The 13379-nt window shown below is 45.6% G+C and overlaps 1 protein-coding gene across 1 annotated transcript in view; it reads left to right on the plus strand.

The window, feature by feature from the left end:
• Positions 1-13379, plus strand: part of ATP12A (ATPase H+/K+ transporting non-gastric alpha2 subunit) — a 42220-nt gene that overhangs the window by 9679 nt on the left and 19162 nt on the right. The window lies entirely within an intron of this gene.

The raw sequence follows: 13379 nt of genomic DNA on the forward strand, positions 1-13379 counted from the left end.
ACATGCTCTTGGCCTGATAAACAGATTACCTCCACAGACGTGCTTTCTAACGCAACGACACCCCACATTCTCACAAAACCAAAGGAATTAATCACGACCAATGATGCGACATCCAAAAATGAAGGCTCCCGCTCCTGCCCAATATGCTGGTGTTGCAGCCAGTTTTTTGCTAGAGGAAAAATCCAAGAAAAATAGATTTCATGCTTACTGTGACTGCAAAAGGATCTCTGTCCACCTAACAGGCTTTCTTTGGTCACAGCGCCCACGTGTCCAAGGCAGATATACAATTGCAGGCAACATGTACCTACCTTCAGATTGTAGATAACTGCTGATAGACCAGTATATACCGCATTACACGAACAGAGCACTTAACAAAGCAAAACCTCCAGCTCAAGGGTGTTTAACAGGCCAGAAACACAACACAGAGAACACCAAAGGGATGGGAACAGCGCCAGCCACAGGTGAAGCACAGTCTATCGATGCCCAGCAACTGGGCGATGCTCAGTCATTATCTGGTTGGTTTGCTGCTGTGATTTTTTACTCTCCTCGTGCTCGCCATCCCACAGATTATCATTTGAAATGTCAGTGATATCAGCTAACACATTCAGTCCCTGCTATCTCCCCTCTCGGGAGAAATCAAGAACGCATAGCATACTCAGGTCCTCACTGCAACTACTTAGCATCTGACTCACCTCTGTGAGGAATTCACACATATGCAAATCATATGTAGATCCAGAACAGTGTACCTGACAGACCTTTATGTGTTACCTGCTTCAACAGAAAAGGGACGAATTCATTTCATACTTCTCAGGTACTGATTTACAGCTTTCTTGGGTGGTGCAGTCTGGGTAAATCAAAAGGCCACCACTGCCATGCCCTGCAGGGGGCTGGAGCGCATCTGTGTGACTTAAAAGCACTACCTACGTCAAAGCCGATGGGAGTTGGGTTGATTCACCCAGAAACTCTGGACACGCGCCTGGCTTTCGTCTCTCGTACACTGAACATTTCAGCAGCGCCGGTCCCACGTATGCCAAAGGGGAACTGGCCTTCAGAATCTTCAACTGGCAAACAGTACCTCCAAATATTGGGTGGGACAAATTATTTCCAGCTAACAAACTAGTTGTTATACTAGATTAAAGCTTTTTTTGCAAGGGGCACGATCATACAGCCAGTTATCACGAAAGCAGGTTAGACAGCTGACAACAGATGTGTCTGAAGGCAGGCAGTATTGTTGTCAGAACAAATGGGTACTGACCAGCAGCACCTTCAAACCACCACGAGAGATAAACTTATCCTGCTGCTATACTAGGTTTCATAGAGCCCATGGAAAAGACAAAAAACTTATGGAGCAATTCCGAGCAGGAGACTGAATCCAGTAGGTCCAATCTCTGCCTGGAGGGAAAACCTGCAGTGCCTAGGCTCCTCATTTGAATTCCACAGCCAAGCGACTAAGGCAGCCGAGATGATTTTGGAGGAGAAGGCACAAGCAAGGAACTCATCTGGGGATAATATATGTCTTTCTGATGTGCTTCCCGTTGCCTCTGACGGATCAAAATTAAACTGCTTTGTTATTTGTCCAGCTTGCTTTGCAAGTACTCTGATTTTTTGCCTCTTCCTTAGAGAACCCAATTTCACAATGGGCAGCTGAAAAATACTAAGCTTTCATTTTTAGTGCTTACGTTTTGTTTAAACACGCTACCTTTGGCAGAAGCAGTCCATTAATCATTCTGGTGAGAAGGAAAACACAGAACTGCTTTTCAGAGTACAAGACAATTCCCACAGGACTGGTAATTGACTGATTTTCTTTATGCTGCTATTTTCCCTTTCCGAACTTCAGTGGCCTTTGCAAAACTGTTTCACTGTTGCATTTTAGTCTTTGTTTCCTACTAGCATAGCATATAATTCTTCCTTTCTGATGTTTGGTTTCACATGCATTCACTTTATGGTAAAATGATACTCATTTTGTAGTATCCCTTCATCAGCTGAATAATATATTTTATGACGATACTGCAAGCCAGTAATATTTGAATGCAATGCTGATTTTGTGCAATAACCTGATAAAACCAGACATTGTTCCAAGGAGCTGCTCTCTTGAATGGATGCTCAGAAACTTCTGAAATTATTAATCTTAAAACACATTATGCTAAAATGTATTTCCAAATGATGCACTAGCCTAAACTCCTACACACTATGGATACAAAGCCTCATTTTGCCAAGTAGTGTAAATTTTCAGGGTTCTGAAACAGCTAAGAAAGTCTTATTATATCCACGTGAAATACCAAAATATCCAACCTCACCTCCAAGCAAGAAAACACTAACTCATGTATTTTAATTTGCTACAATTACAGTTTTTATAGGAGAGAGAAATAATACACATTTTAGAACTTCTAGTCATCCCAAATACATTACCTGTGTGTACTGTGCTGCCTGCCAGAACTGCACTACAATTTCAAGCAGTTACATGAGAGGACAAAGACAGAGTTCACTATTGCTAAAAAGCACATGGCTAGCGTCCAATAAACCCTAAGCCAGGAAGTAACGCACATTCCCAAATTTAAATTCACACCGACACCAGGAAGGATGAAAACTTCGCAAGCAAAGTTAGTGTCACGGCACCAAGCGCTGTAAACCTCATCACACAACGGCTCTCGTTAATTAAGCCAGATCACGGCTGTTTCCACGGCTTTTAGGGCACCTCATGGACTCAAGATCCCAAACTGCTGCACATTCCTTTACTAACAGTTCTCTAAGCTCAAATGTCTTCACAGCTCATCTACACATGACATGTTCAGTCAGAACCAAACTGTAAAAAAGGTATTTGATTCAATCCTTTATTTCACATTCATATCAAGTGCCCAGGCCTAACGAGCTGAGAGGGCAAGCCATACAGCCAGGCTGGAAGCCAACCTATTTATAACCTGCATTGAAGCAATGCTTTCATATTTGCAAAGTGCTACGCAAATACCAATTACTGCCATGATGCAGCAGAGCTTATTAACAGAAGCACAGTGCTGATGTGATTACGCCGCTTCCAGCCCCGGAGCCAGCTCATTTGCCAGCAGCCCAGCCGCCTCTGGCCTGCCTGCCTCCTGCTGCAGGGTACAGTTAGGCTCTGACACCCCCCCCTCCCTCACGCTGTTCTGGAAAGCCCCCTGGAAAGTACCACAAGACATCAAAATTGAGTTCCTAAGCGTGCAGCTCAGGTTCGACGCTTTGCATGAGCCTGACACTTGCGCTGCAGACCGGCTACACAGCAGCCAGGAAGAAGTAACACAGCTCACCCGACAGGACGTCCCCGTTATCCCCTGCTTTGTCCATCTTATCACAGGGTTATCAAGAGCACGACCATATGTTGCACGGCACAGTCTTTGCCTTATTAAGTTCAGAGCGCTTCCTGTAACTTCGCTCCCTTTTGATCCCTCTCTTCCACTTCCAGAGAAAGGCAAGGAGCACATGGCATTTGTCCTAGGAGAGGAACAACCTCCTGCGTCCTTGGAACCACTCGGGTCAGATCCACTACTTAGGAAAGGGACTTAATTTGTTTTCCCTCTTGTCAAAAGCGCAGGCTATTGCCCGGCTATTTCGGCTCATTTGCTTGCTTATACTAACACTGTGCTTGCCTGCATATAACTCGTGATAGTCCTCAGCCACCACCTACTTACTCATCACAAAACTTTGCATACTGAACATGGATTTGGTGACATAGGGAGCCTTTCATTCAGTTAGCTTTTTTGCAAATTATCTCACCCCACACAGACACATTCAAAATAACTGAAGTAAAATCTGGTGGGTCTTGCAAGATACCCTTTCAGTAAAAATCAGCATTAACAGCAAATATTTCTGCATGGCAAACCACTGTGACCGACCGAAGCTCACCTCCTAGCAAAATGTGTTAAAAGGAAGCCCGAGGACTACTCACGCTCGCATCTGTGACTAGTTCAGACGTGTCTGTACACAAAAGCCAAATCCAAACACTGCAAGGTTGGGAGATGCTCAGTTTAATATTTAAACCCTGTCACCTGAACTCATCTATACGCACTTGTTCCTAAGGACAGGATTCACCTCCCCTAAAAGCCAGGTATTTCATCTGAAGTCTTCTTCAGGGCTGCTCCTATTCAGGCAGAGAACAGCATGCCCCTACAGGGTAATTATTACCTCATATACATCTAACACGAGTGACTCGAATTGCTGTCTGGAGGTGTTTCTTTCTTCCTTTTGGCTATAAAGACAACCCGAGTGACGAGTGCAGCCCCAGAGCTACATCAGACGAGCTGTATCCCATCCTAGGCAATTTTGTACTAGGAGACCTGATTATGTTTTTCAGCTATCAAGCAAATTCTACGTGAAGGGACACGCACAGATTAAGCAAGCAGCAAACTCAGGCCTCATCCTTCCCCTGGGACCTTACTGCTGCTCTTGCCTTTCCTACGGAAGCGCTCGGGTTGTGGGGACCGCCAGCTGGAAAAGCCCTGAGTCCCCAGCAAACAGCGGGGGCTCTGCGCCACTTTACACAATACTGCTGAGTGCCCCCATTCCATCAGCGTTTGAGGCGGCAGTCAGCAAACAGAACAGGCAAAACCACCTAGCAGGGGGCTGTGACACCGCACCAAGTTGACACAAGGCTCAACTAGGACCCCAGATTTACTGGTTGATCTCATACAAGTCACTGCCTCTGCGTGACTCAGTTTCTCCATCTGTACCGTGGAGATGACGCTCCTGACCTCCTTTGCCAATTATTGTTAGATCTACTGGTGAAAAAACCCCCAACCCTAACACATCGGTGTTACTGCTCCCTGACTAGGAGCGTTTTACAAATGCCTTTAAGTATGACACTAAAAAGGCCCAGTCCTGCGAGCTTCCCCGAGCTGAGCACAGTAAGAACAGATACCACAGACACAACTTCTAAAAGGAGAAGAGCTACAGGGAAAAATCTGAACTCAGCTATCAATTTTCTATGTAAAGTAACATTTTGGAAGTGTTAAATAGAAAGGCTTCACTAAAACAAGACTACAAAACACTTAAGCATACTTGCATCTAACAAAACTTTACGTTCTTTGTGGTTAGAATAGCTTTCCAAAACATTACCATGCCATCCTGGGCCATTTCCAAAGTCAAACAGACGGTGAAAACTAGCGCACTCATTGCTAGCCAAGTCCCAATCCTGTAATTTTCTATATTTGTTCCTTAACTGACTTTATTCTAATTTGCATCAAACGAGCGGGTGGACTGGTTCTCAGCAGCAGTCAAACAATATCCAGCGTACATCAACGTCAAGGGCATTTTCCCAAGAGGAAAGTAGGCGAAAGGTAAGGGCTGGATTTTCCTACAGCGTGAGCTGCCCCAAGACTGAAAGCACAAGGTGAAACTCTGCCCACGTACAGGGGCACGCTGAGCGCTGGTGTGCGGGGAGGCGAGAGCCGCGGGGCCGGCAGAGGCAGCGCGCCTCGCTCACGCCGCCTTCGCGGAAGGCTCTGAAGAGGCTGCCAAGGCTCCTTCCTCGCTTTACGGCCACCACGCCACGCGTACGGCCCGACAGCATGTCAGACTGTCTCTGAGCAGAGCCAAGGGGCAGGGGAGCTTTTTCCACTGTGATTTTCTGTACCATGGCAGCAGCACAAGGAACCGAGGTCAGCAGCACACAACCCAAACAGCTGGCCTCAGGAACGGGCGAGAATCGGCACTGTAAATTTCTTACGCTCACCGTGCAGAGGCCCTGTGTCGTGGCAGAGGCGCCTTCTCCAGTTCTGCATTTTACCTTTCAAATTGCTCATCTCTCACCTGCCACATCTCAGAGGCCTGTGTGACCCTGAAGCGAGACGCTGGGTTACAAAGGACAGTGTGGGACCAAAGCAGAGGCAGTGGTGCTAAGGGCACAGAGACTGAGCCAAGCCCCTTCACGTGGCTTTGACAAACATGAAACAAGTTTTTCTTGACCCTAAGTATTTTCTGTCCTAGGCCAAGTGCAAGGTCTGTGCAGGTAAGATTTCACGCTGCTCTGGGCTGTGTACAAACCCATGTGATTTTCAAATTCCACAGGTAAAATGCTGTTTGAAACTTCATATCACAACTCAAACATCCCAGTTGTGTAACACCTTGAACTATTTCAAGACCATTTATCTCTCAACCCAGAAGCCTTCTCTGAATTTTACTCAAGGGCGCAAATGCGACCATTATTGCTAAAGGACAGAGTTTCAGAAGGAAATAGAAATGAAAAATGATATTCATACAGATTCCCTGAAATATCTCAAAAGGTATGAGGAATTGAGTAAAGAATGCTCTCCCTCCCTCCCTCCCCACCTTTTAAAGAGGTCAATAGAACTCCACTACAATGATATCACGTGTGAATGAAAAAAAAAAAAAAAAGATAAAAAATTAAAGAGGGGGACACAGCATTCTCTGTTAAATGCTTCAAGAGATGCCCACCACCTTGCCTGCTCTGGCAGCAGGCCTATACAATCCACCCACTTTTCTGGGAATGCAAAAATGAAAAAATTGTTTCAAACCAGTCATTTTCAAACATGGTTTACTCTTTTCTTCCACAAAGCCACTGAAGCCCACAGTTTTCAATATCCTTTTCAACTACTGGCCATTTAAAACTTGCTTCTTGCCTGCAAATCTGCTAGCGTTGTTCCAGACGGGAATAGCAAACACAGAGGTCAGTCTGTATCAGAGCGATGGTTGCTGGCTGTCAGCTCTTGTAAACCATGAGCCATCACTTTGTCAGTCTCAGCCTTCAGCTCTGCAAGCTGTGACTAAAGTTCCTGACTTGCTCTGCTAGCAGCTGTTGCAAGCTGTGAGCCAGCATCTTGGCATTCCCAGCTGAAACACTCACCACTTCTGGGCTCGCAAACCGCCGTTTTCAGCCAGCAGAACCCTCAGGTGACACAGCAGCAATGCAAGGACATCGCAGGTAAAAAAAAGGATCATCTGTTTGAACGACCCACATTCGACCAACTGACTCATTTTTAATCATTTTCCAATAGAGGTCATCCAGACAGTAAACATCTGGCTGTGGCATCTCAGCCACCTTCCAATGAGAATTACCTTGCTAGTCAACATCTAGTCCCGCCGTATCAGTTGTCAATTACTCCTGCAGTCACATTAGTGCAATGACCTGCTTTTCATCATCAAAAACCTCAGAAGCCACAGAACCAAAATATCCTAAGCAAAAGAGCACCTTTGCCAAATAACGCTTACTTTGTCTCCACATGAAATCAGGAAATAATTCTTACCCATTCACAGCGGCTTTTGACAAGTAGCGGACAAGGCCCTTCCAGCGGCTGCGTGCGGAGGCATCTGCTGACCACAGGCTGCCGTTCCCAGGCAGCGCTACTTAAAACATACAACGCACGGACCACGTGTCTTACAAGCGAGTCTACCCCAAAGCTTCCTCACCCCCATCTGCACAGGTGCTCTGGGGGAAACACAGCCCTGCATTACCGCCCTTCCCACGTGTCCGGCTCCAGTTGCACACATAGGCCCATACTGCATCCCTTTTTCATCCTGTCTTCACCCCAAAGAGTTAGCTCGCCTCTACCACTTGACAGGCTGCGATGTCTGTCAGGAATGAGGTTGGGTGTGTTGCTCTACAGGAGCAGATTCAGACTGCAAACTGCAGGTTGGCTCTGCAAGTGCTAGACGCGCTGGTTTGGCACATTAACCAGCGGATCAGATAACTTTCTGAAAGGAAAAGTGTATTGTTTTGCCTAAGAATGATGAAAGCATCAAGACAGCAGCCGTTCGAAAGAAAGACTACAATTTACAAATTCCTATAAATCATTTATGATTGCAAAGGAAACGTTGGAAATATCACCAGATTTAAAGAAGAAAGTTATACTGTGTTTCCACACCAACTTCCAGTCCTCACTGTACCTTCGTACAGCCCCTGAAAGTTGCAAAGAGGAAGAAGATCAATTTTCCTTACTGTTTTTACACCACGTTCAATACGAGCTCAGGAATGGTTCATATTAACAGCACCAGGACGCGGGAAGATAAAAAATACCAAGAAGAATAAGAAAGACTGAGATACTGTGACTCACTTGTGGCTTCCATCTTGTTCCTCAGAGACAGAAAATTCCAACAGAAGATTGCTTCTAGGCAGTATCTCCGCAACCCCTTCACAAGAAACGTCCAAGTTTTGCTTCCTATCTGTCTGAACTTTCTTTAGGCAGGGAGCAGCTAGCTCGGCGGCTGATAGTACGCCCTGACAAGACACACCTCTGTAGCTCACTATTTCAAGCAACCCAAGATTACTTTAGCTACATTAGGGACAGTCATGGCTTCTTGATGGCCCACGTGAAAATGTTTGGAATGAGCACTTCTCCACATCAGAAAGTGACAGAATACAAATGACTGTGTTGTTGTAGAAATCTAAGTAGAAGCTCCGTAAACAAGGACTAGAGATGAAAAGACCAGTCACTTTCCCCCTGCCTAACTAGCTCTTCTTCAGACGATGTGAAGAAACAAATGATGTATTGAAATATATGTATATACGAAATGACACATTTCATCCATGTTATCTCTTTGTGGATATGCAAAACTCATCTCAGCAGTATACTGGCTTCCAAAGCGTGAGGGTAGGCCAAATCCTTTCGTAAAATCAAGACAAAACTTTCCCTGAAACAGACTACAGCTGTGGCGACTCTGCCGAGTCCCTAGGGATATCAAGGCAGCACGGTATTTACAGCGAGGCACACCAGAGTTCACCATTTAAAATGCCATCTTAAAAGCTGGGAATTAAGCGTATTGCTTCTCATTATTTCCTATTCACCTTTGATTAGGAAAACCAGAGAAAAGCACAGAAATATACCTTTCCATGAATTCCGTGCAGCACTATGTAAAACAGAACGTGCAATGCCATGCAGTAGGTGCTCAGACAAGGAGTGGTTACAACCTATGCCTAGATTACCACTGCCAAAACACCACCTAAGCTTTTGTTTTCATTCGGGTCCTGAGAGCTCTACACAAGTGCTTGGTTCATCACTTGTGGCCTGTGAATCATGGTTTAACATCTATGGGTTAAATTAAGAAGGAAAAAACATAAGATTCGGCACTAGCTTTTCCCTCGGCTGAGAGGGGAGTTTCTCCTCTCCACTGAGTAAGAAAACAGGGAATCCTCAGAACTTCCCACCTTTGCTATCAAATGGACCCAGAACACATCCTCAGCCCCTTCTCCTCCCCTTCACTAACAGGTTGCCGGCTGCTGGTGACAGGTGGCTGCAAAGGCTGGTCTTAAAGGCTACTTAAAGCACAAGGAAATCACAGAGCTCGTGTACATACCCGCCAGTACGTGCCTAGCTCACCTGCAGTTCTATCCCACCTTTGGAAGCTGATTTCAGCACCCCAAAACTATCACCTGAAGTTCAGGTTTTGCTTTACGCTTGGCCTCAAAGAAAAAAAACCCACCACCCCAAACCAAAACACTCCTCTACCACCGGAGACAGGCCTGTGCTAGGACACCAGTGCCGCCACACGGGCTCTTCCCTGAAATCGGGATTTTGCTGGCGCAAAAGCAACGAAGGAAGAAGGCAAGATGTGAGCCCAGAGGCTGCGGCGCTCCCTCTGCTGGCTCTCCGCGGGGGAAGGCAGCAAGCCCGCACCTCGCCTCGCCACAGCACCCGGCAGCGCACACCCACCACCCGCTCCCGCGTCTGCAGGCTCTCCTAAAGCTGCGTGCCGCCCGTTTGCTAACGCGGGCCCCGCTGCACCCGCGCGAGGAGGCACAGAAACCACGCAGCGAGTTCCAACGGGCAGATCGCAGGCGAACGCGTTACAGAGCCCTTAGGAACGTTTACACCTCTGCTTCCCGACCTGAACGAATCTGAGATTCCGAGGACGGGTGTCAGCCACCTGCAGCCTTCGCCCACACACGAGTCAGCAAAGCGTTCTCCTGGCTGTCTTTTTACGGGACTGGCACACAGACAGAGCAACTCTGAAAAGGATCAAAGCATGTCTTAGTTCTGGTGAAGAAGTGCGAGAGACATCGTAATTCAGAAGGCACACATTATTTTTCTAGACTGATATTTAGAAATCAGAATAACATTCATTTTACCTTCTAAACAGGGCTCAGCTGCGAGCGCTGAGGCACACTAGAAACAGACAATTACAGCGCGCTGGCACAGACTCAAGTATATTCCTCTCTATACATACCAGATCTTGCCAAACCAAGGCACAAGTGCCTCACTGGCAGGATTCAGTTATGTACCAGCACTTGCCCAGAACTGCAGCCCAGGCTCTCATGTGGGCTCTATTTCTGGCACCTTTTCAGCAGGGCCAAACGACAAAACCCAAGATGAGTGGCAAGCGACTACTGTTAACAAGGATAACTCCTCCCAGCAGTAGGAGATTATGCACGGTATGTTGGTTCACATGGAACAAGAGGTTTGTCTTTCTGCAGTGCTGCTCATCTTTCCTTTGTAACTCACAGCAAAACAATCCCTTCAGCGGACAAAATTAACGAAATTTCTGCCCCAGAACGTTTTAACCATCAATTTTTGCACTTTGAACTTGGCAGCTCAATGCAGGTTGTTTGTCAGCAGCAAACATGGCCCAATACTTTGTAAATATTAAGCTATGCTACTGTCTATAGGGCTTTCCCAGTTTAATTAATTTGCTACAAAACATACCCTTAAGAAGACAGATGCGTTAGCGTACATATTGCATGCAGACCAGGGTGTACAGGGTACTTTATTGCCAAACACTTTTCTAATTTGCATTTCTAACATTTGTCTCCAGGCAAAAGTAGTCATGATTTATAGAAGACAAATGCAAAAACTGCCCCAATGACCCAGATAACATTCTAAATCACAAACCACTACTACAAAGTACAGGGTAGTCGTTTTTACAGATCTGTGAACAGCAGGATATACTGATACACATTCCTGTTTTCCATCTACCAGCTATTCCAGGCCACTGGATTTGAAATCCCAGTTCCCAGTTAAAAACTGTAAATGAACAAGACACAGCACGCGAGCCCACTGTCTTTACCAACAGGTCTGAGGGACAATGCAACTGCACTCCCGCAAGGCATTTCCCTATTTCCAAGCCCATGTTTCCTTTCCCATATCCCCCCGCTTCCAGCCTCAGCAGCCTGGTCTGATGTCAAATACACTCACTGTACCTCTTCATCGTCCTGCTCTAGTCTCTTCTCCAGCAACAGAGAGGACAATCTCAGTAACGGGTAACACATGACAGAGGCAGATTCACTAGACACAGTCAGTATATTACTGCTCTTGCAGTAATATGTGTATTGTGAAATCTCCAATACTTACACACACAGGAAAAGCTTTATATTCAATCCAGTTCTCAACACAACAAACAGCAGAAACTGGATGTGAGTCCTTTCCAGATACACTTCCGCATCTTGTGTAACATACCAAGATTATCCCATGGCACAGAAAAAGACCAATACACATAAACTGAGAAGTGGAAACAGTTGTGGTTTTTAATATAAGTGTTGTATAAGGAGGTATTGATACTGAAATCACTGGAAGCCTGTCTGTGACTTGAACCTGAATTTACTCACGCTCCTGTAAAGGATGTTTCTTGGTTCTCTTCCACACACTAACAGCTTATACATATGGCTTGAAGTGGTCAACGTTAGTTATCTCCATCAGCATGTTTTATCTCTCACCACAATTTGAGTCATCTGCTAGTGACTGTGGTACCTCACAGCATCTCCAATGATGCAATTTGAAGCTCATGAATTATATAATGCAAAAGACCAACTGCTGAAATGCTATGTTGTTCAGTGAGACCAGTTCCATCAGACAGATGAAAGGCAGTCTTCCCCCAGTTAATGTTAAAATAGAGAAAATCTTTCACTATATTTGACTTAGTTTTCCCTCAGTTAAATTTCAGAGGTGAAGAGGAAGTTAACTTTACTTCTAAATGATGAGATACACCAGGATACATCAAGTGTCATAAATCTCATTGTCACTCCTCTATGGAAGCTGGTAATTGGTGCAAGTCAAACGGTTTAAATAAGCTGTTCAGGTAAGTGCCCTTGCTGAAAATGCACCAGGAAGTGCTTTTTTCAGCTTGGCATGAAGGTTAGAAACACAACGTGTTGTGTTGCAATGCAACAATTAAAAATGAAGTTCAAGCGAAGAGGCCTGCAGGAGCACCGCTCCACTAAACTCCTGCTGGTACCTCCCCAGGGCAGGGATCTGACCTTTAGGGACCCTAGGCAGGCACACAGAACATCAGGCAAACAAGCAAGACAAAATGTGCCCTGACTTCCTTTAGCCCACCGTGTGCTGCCACGACAAGCTGGAAATCCTAAGGGGAGGCCGGTGCTGGGAAGTCCCTGCAGGAAACTCTTTGCTTCTAGCAAGATGTCTAATACACCTGTTCCCTAGCTGTGAGCAAACACTACAAAGGAATAATTAAAAACTATCTGACCTGAAACCCACATGCCCATTACTGTGGTATTTTTCCACCTACTACAGGTGAAACAGAAGATGGGCTGGACTTGGAAGGGGAGGGGTGGAGTGGCAGCACAAGATGCTGATTTATAAAGCACTGGCAAACAGTGCTCTTTCTCCACAGGCTTTGGGAAACGAACTCGCCCTGCCTGAAGGATGCCGAAGTGCAAGCAGGATTCCAGCTAACGTCTGCTCGCCAGCTGAGAGGGAACTACAACCTCTGCAAGCTTTTGTACTCCAACAGCCAAAACTGCTCTGAGTCAATTTATTCTCCAGTTGGGCTTTTGCTTTTCATCCAGAGACTTTAGCTTGGCTGATTCACTCCATCAGGAAAGGAATAAACTCACCAAGATGGTAAAGGTGAGTACCCTGTGCACGGAACTGCTGCTACTGCCTATGTGTTTCTTCTTAAAAACAAGCATTGATTTCAGTTTTTATATACATCTGTATATCAAAAATATAAGCTAAGTGAAAATGGAACTAATACTAGACACTTTTGGGCATCCAGTGTAACGACTAAAATTTTCACAGTAGATGGGTATGCGCCTCTAATCCTAAGAAGTAAAGAGATCAGATTGGCTAGGGAAGGACTCTAGGGCTGGCTGCTTTTATGATCAACACTTTCACGAACGCTATTCCTTTTGCAAATGCCAAAATCTGTGATTTTATGAAAATCTGCAGGTTAAAGGTTATGCATAGATCATGCACAGAAGTGATAAACAGATCTCACTAACTTCTTCAATTGCCTTCATTATCCTCCTCCATCCGCTAAGCTCTCACGACAGATAGCTGTTTTCTTTCTCTCCTGGTCTCTCTACTTTATGGGGATTTGAAAAGCTGAACAGATTTTTGGGTGGGACGGTTAAAGAGAGGAGGAGGAGGAGGAAGGTGAAGGAAAAATCCCAATAGATAAACCAGATTGTGAATCCTTGGCAAGGCAGAAAAAATAGAACT

Source organism: Leptosomus discolor, chromosome 22 (genome assembly GCF_034619465.1).
Source record: "Leptosomus discolor isolate bLepDis1 chromosome 22, bLepDis1.hap2, whole genome shotgun sequence".
NCBI classification, from domain to species: Eukaryota; Metazoa; Chordata; class Aves; order Leptosomiformes; family Leptosomidae; genus Leptosomus; species Leptosomus discolor.